This window comes from Nanorana parkeri, unplaced genomic scaffold, assembly GCF_000935625.1.
Source record: "Nanorana parkeri isolate BGI_ZX_2015 unplaced genomic scaffold, ASM93562v1 scaffold1167, whole genome shotgun sequence".
Classification (NCBI taxonomy): Eukaryota; Metazoa; Chordata; class Amphibia; order Anura; family Dicroglossidae; genus Nanorana; species Nanorana parkeri.
Genome location: NW_017307435.1, coordinates 18,475 through 24,479, shown reverse-complemented (window position 1 = coordinate 24,479; position 6,005 = coordinate 18,475).

Sequence of the window (6,005 nt, the reverse complement as noted above, 5' to 3'; positions counted from 1 at the left end):
GTGGTGGCGGCAGATCAAAAGTGACTCTGCTGGGTGGGGGGGATAGTTGTGGTCAGTTATGTTTGTAAACCCCTTTGCACAGCAATCCTGACTGCCTCTTTAACCCACAACACCACCCTACCCCTTTTTAGCCATCCTTACACACAGGGAAGTGGGCAACCAACACCCCTCCTGTCCTTTCACCAACCCATCTTGCCACCTGTACCAACCCATCTTGCCACCCCCCAGTATGGCCACCCTTACACACAACAACCCTTTCCTCTGGCCATCCTAGCCCACATTGGAATGACCCACACCCACACCCACACCCACATCCACATCCTTGACACCTTCAGCTACATGCTGTACTTACCATGGCCATCCTTACCAGTGCAGTGGGCAACCAGTACCCCTACAACACCCCATCCTTTCACTAACCCATCTTTACCAACTCACCCACAACACTACCCATGTCCCCTACCCATGTTTGTAAACACAGCAATCCTACCTGACTGCCTGCTTAACCTCAACAATACCACCCATTTCTAGCCGCAGTGCAGTGGGCAACCAGCACCCCTGTCCTTTCCCACCCTGCTTGTACCAGCCAACCAACCTCACCATCTGTACCAACCCATCTTGCCACCCTTACACACAACAACCCTTTCCTCTGACCATCCTAGCCCACATTTGATTGACCCACATCCAGGCCTTCTTTACCAACTCACCCACAACACTACTTACACGTGTTTGTAAACACAGCAATCCTACCTGACTGCCTGCTTAACCCCAACAATACCACCCATTTCTAGCCATCCTTACCCACAGTGCAGGCTCCCCTTTTACCAGCACCCTTACTTGTTGCCCACAACAACACCCCCTTATGTCTGGCCATCCTTTCCCACAGTGCTATCCCCAGCTTGTACCAACCAACCCATCTTGCCACCCCCCAGTATGGCCACCCTTAGACACAACAACCCTTTCCTCTGGCCATCCTAGCCCACATTGGAATGACCCACAACTCACCCACAACAGTACCCTATAAGGGCATTGCTCTGTGACCACCTTTCTTGTGACCCACAGCACCAATTAGGGTCCTTGACACCTTCAGCTACATGCTGTACTTACCATGGCTCCAACACTGGCATCTGGAACTTCATTTGTTGTTCTTTTTTTTTTTCAGGCCGATTCCCAGATTCAAACTCACGACCTGGTGTTTGTATACTTGTCGCCTTACACACTGCACCACTAGCTGAATTGGTATGTGACCACCCAAAAAAATAGAGTGTGAGCAGGACTGACTCCTGCTGACACCCAGAATTTCTTGTACGTACATCAACTCCGCTGGTGGCGCAGCATGTAAGTTGACTGGGCTGCAATAAAGACTGCGTCTCTGGGTTGTGAGTTCCTTTCCAGTTGTCAGTTGAGAATGCCAAATGCTTGATGTCTCTTATAGTGCTTACACTCGCATGCCATTATTTTCCCTTTGGTCGCTACCGTGCCTGATATGTCTGCTAACAACCAAACTTTTTCACTTGCACACAATAACTCCGCAGGTGGCACAGCATGTAAGGTTAATGGGCTAAAATCTCGAATGCGTCCACGGGTTCCGGGTTGTGAGTTCCATTCTGGGTGTCAGCTGAGAATGGCAAATGCTCGCTGACTTTTATATTCCTTGGACTAGTATGCCATTATTTCCCTTTGGTTGCTACCGTGCCTCATATGTCTGCTAACCCCCCAGAATTTCTCACTCTCTCCCACTCTCCCACTCTCTCCCACTCTCCCACTCTCCCACTCTCCCACTCTCCCACTCTCCCTCATCAACTCTACTGGTGGCGCAGCATGTAAGGTGACTGGGCTGAAATAAAAACTGTTCCGTGTTGTGAGTTCCATTACGGGTGTCAGTTGAGAATGCCAAATGCACGCTGACTCTTATAGTGCTTACACTCGCATGCCATTATTTCCTTTTGGTCGCTAACGTGCCTGCTATGTCTGCTAACACCCAGAATTTTTCAATGTGACTGGGCCAAAATAACCACTGCATCCATGGGTTGTGAGTCCCCTTCCGGGTGGCAACAGAGAATGCCAAATGTACGCTGACTTACATTCCTTGGACTAGCATTCCATTATTTTCCCTTTGGTCGCTACCGTGAATGATATGTCTGCTAACACCCAGGATTTTTCACCTATGCACATCAACTCTGCTGGTGGCGCAGCATGTAAGGTGACTGGGCTTAAACAGCGACTGTGTTCTGGGGCTCCCTGTTCCATTCCGGCTGTCAGCTGAGAATGCCAAATGCTTGCTAAGGTGACTGGGCCCAAATAACCACTGCGTCCACGGGTTGTGAGTCCTGTTCCGGGTGTCAGCTGAGAATGCCAAATGTTTGTTGACTCTTATACTTCTTGGACTCGCATGCCATTATTTCCTTTTGGTCGCTAACGTGCCTGCTATGTCTGCTAACACCCAGAATTTTTCAATGTGACTGGGCCAAAATAACCACTGCATCCATGGGTTGTGAGTCCCCTTCCGGGTGGCAACAGAGAATGCCAAATGTACGCTGACTTACATTCCTTGGACTAGCATTCCATTATTTTCCCTTTGGTCGCTACTGTGCCTGATATGTCTGCTAACACCCAGAATTTGTCACTTACACGCATTAACTCCGCTGGTGGCGCAGCATGTAAGATGACTGGGCCAAAATAACGAATGCGTCCACGGGTTCCATGCTGGCTGTCAGCTGAGAATGGCAAATGCTTGCTGACTTTTATGGTGCTTACACTCGCATGCCATTATTTCCTTTTGGCATGCCATTATTTCCCTTTGGTTGCTACCGTGCCTGATATGCCTGCTAAAAATAACCACTGTGTCCATGGGTTGTGGGGTCCGTTCTGGGTGTCAGCCGAGAATGCCAAATGTTCGCTGACTCTTATATTCCTTTGTCTAGCATGCCATTATTTTCCCTTTGGTCGCTACCTTGCCTGATATGCCTGCTAACACCCAGAAATTTTCCACTATTCACATCAACTGCTGGTGGTGCAGCAGGTAAGGTGACTGGGCTACAAACGCCAGCTTGTGAGTTTGAATCTGGGAGTCGCCCACAAGAAAGAAAAAGGCCATTAAATATAGCTGTACTTGCTATGGTGTGGGTAACATTTTACCTTTAGGGTTTTTTTTTCAGGCGCACTCCCAGTTGAATTGAAAAGCCCGCACTGATCACCCAAAGACCGCACTGGCCGCCTTAGCACCTGCACAGTCCCCCTAAAATCCTGCACAGCCCTCCTGAGACCCTGGAGACATCAGGCCATGAACCTGGAGCAGCACAGAGTATGTAGTTTCATAGTATTCTTTATTGCTGGATAAAGTATTGCTGGGATTTGTAGTCCTCTATAGCTGATGGAATTATTCTGCAGTGCTTAACAATGTATTGCCGGCATTTGTAGTCCTCTATAGTCAGTGCCATTCTGCATTGGTTTATAATCTATTGCTGGGATTTGTAGTCCTCTATAGTTGGTGGTATTCTGCATTGCTGTGTAATTTATTGCTGGGATTTGTAGTCTCTCTACAACTTGGAGTCAGCGGCAGATCTACCAGGCTCACAGCTGCAGCTGGCCCTTTTGCTTCACCACTGACTCCAAGCTGTAAAGAGACTACAAATCACAGCCCAGACAGAAGGAGGAGGGCCTTGGTGACTGTCAAAATTTCCATAAAAAGGCCCACCAAAATCCTCGGCATAGTACACCACTGGGTATCGGTAACCTAAAACAAGCCCCAACATTGGTGTTAGTTGGTGGAAATGTATCCCCATATTTTTAGCATTGATGGTACAAGATAAACCCTATATCATTGGGTTTAAAGGGTTGAAAAGTGGGGTTAAATAGTTCCTATATCATCAGTCCGTGGAGGAAAATATGCTCCATGTCGGATGGAAGGGGTGAAATATTATTTTTTTATTTACATGGAGTGCTGCTCCTGCATGCTTGGTAAGTTTTTGTTTGAAATGATCATCTTTACAAATATTTGATGTATTTCTCTTTGCAATGTTAATGATATGGTTTAGTGTTTGTTTTTTTTTACAGCACTGTGTTTTAAATGTTGCAAACTTGATCTGGGAAAGTGCCTTTATTTGTAATGTTGCAAACTTGTTATAATGCAGTGATGCAAACAAAATGGTGGCTAGCTAGTTCAGCTATAAATACCTCCCATCTGTGCATAGTAAAGGCCTTTGGCCTGCTGGTGTGAGCACATGGAGTGCTGCTCCTGCATGCTTGGTAAGTTTTTTTGTTTGAAATGATCATCTTTACCAATATTTGATGTATTTCTCTTTGCAATGTTAATGATATGGTTTAGTGTTTTTTTTTTTACAGCACTGTGTTTTAAATGTTGCAAAAATGATCTGCGAAAGTGCCTTTACTTGTAATGTTGCAAACTTGTTATAATGCAGTGATGCAAACAAAATGGTGGCTAGCTAGTTCAGCTATAAATACCTCCCATCTGTGCACAGTAAAGGTCTTTGGCCTACTGGTGTGAGCACATGGAGTGCTGCTCCTGCATGCTTGGTAAGTTTTTGTTTGAAATGTTCATATTTACCAATATTTGATGTATTTCTCTTTTCAATGTTAATAATAATGCTATGGTTTAGTATTTTTTTTTTTTTTTTTACTGCACTGTGTTTTAAATGTTGCAAACTTGTTATAATGCAGTGATGCAAACAAAATGGTGGCTAGCTAGTCTATAAATACCTCCCATCTGTGCACAGTAAAGGTATTTGGCCTACTGGTGTGTGCACATGGAGTGCTGCTCCTGCATGCTTGGTAAGTTTTTGTTTGAAATGTTCATATTTACCAATATTTGATGTATTTCTCTTTTCAATGCTAATAATGCTACATTTTTAAACTTTTTTTTTTTTTTTACAGCACTGTGTTTTAAATGTTGCATACATGCCATAATGCAGTGATGCAAATAAAGTTGGTGAGAAAACAAAATGGGTAGTTCAGCTATAAATACCTCCCATCTGTGCACAGTAAAGGTCTTTGGCCTACTGGTGTGAGCACATGGAGTGCTGCTCCTGCATGCTTGGTAAGTTTTTGAAATGTTCATATTTACCAATATTTGATGTATTTCTCTTTTCAATGTTAATAATAATGCTATGGTTTAGTTTTTTTTTTTTTTACTGCACTGTGTTTTAAATGTTGCAAACTTGTTATAATGCAGTGATGCAAACAAAATGGTGGCTAGCTAGTCTATAAATACCTCCCATCTGTGCACAGTAAAGGTATTTGGCCTACTGGTGTGTGCACATGGAGTGCTGCTCCTGCATGCTTGGTAAGTTTTTGTTTGAAATGTTCATATTTACCAATATTTGATGTATTTCTCTTTGCAATATTAATAATGCTACATTTTAAACCTTTTTTTTTTACAGCACTGTTTTAAATGTTGCAAACTTGTTATGCAGTGATGCAAAAAAAATGGTTTCTAGCTAGTCTATAAATACCTCCCATCTGTGCACAGTAAAGGTCTTTGGCCTACTAGTGTGTGCACATGGAGTGCTGCTCCTGCATGCTTGGTAAGTTTTTGTTTGAAATGTTCATATTTACCAATGTTTGCATTTCTCTTTGCAATGTTAATAATGCTACATTTAAACACTTGTTTTTTACAGCACTGTGTTTTAAATGTTGCGTACATGTTATAATGCAGTGATGCAAATAAAGTTGGTGAGAAAACAAAATGGCTAGTTCAGCTATAAATACCTCCCATCTGTGCACAGTAAAGGTCTTTGGCCTACTGGTGTGAGCTCATGGCGTGTAGCTCCCACATGCTTGGTAATCTTAATTTGAAACTATCATTTATTAAAAAAACTATTTCTCTTGGCAATGTTACTATTATTGCACTGTTTAAATGTTGCTTACTGCACTGTTTAAATGTTGCAAATGCATATTGTAATGCTTTGCCAGATGCCAATAAGAAAACAATGGTGGCTATCAGGGGCGTAACTAGAAATCACAGGGCCCCATAGCAAAGATTTGTATGC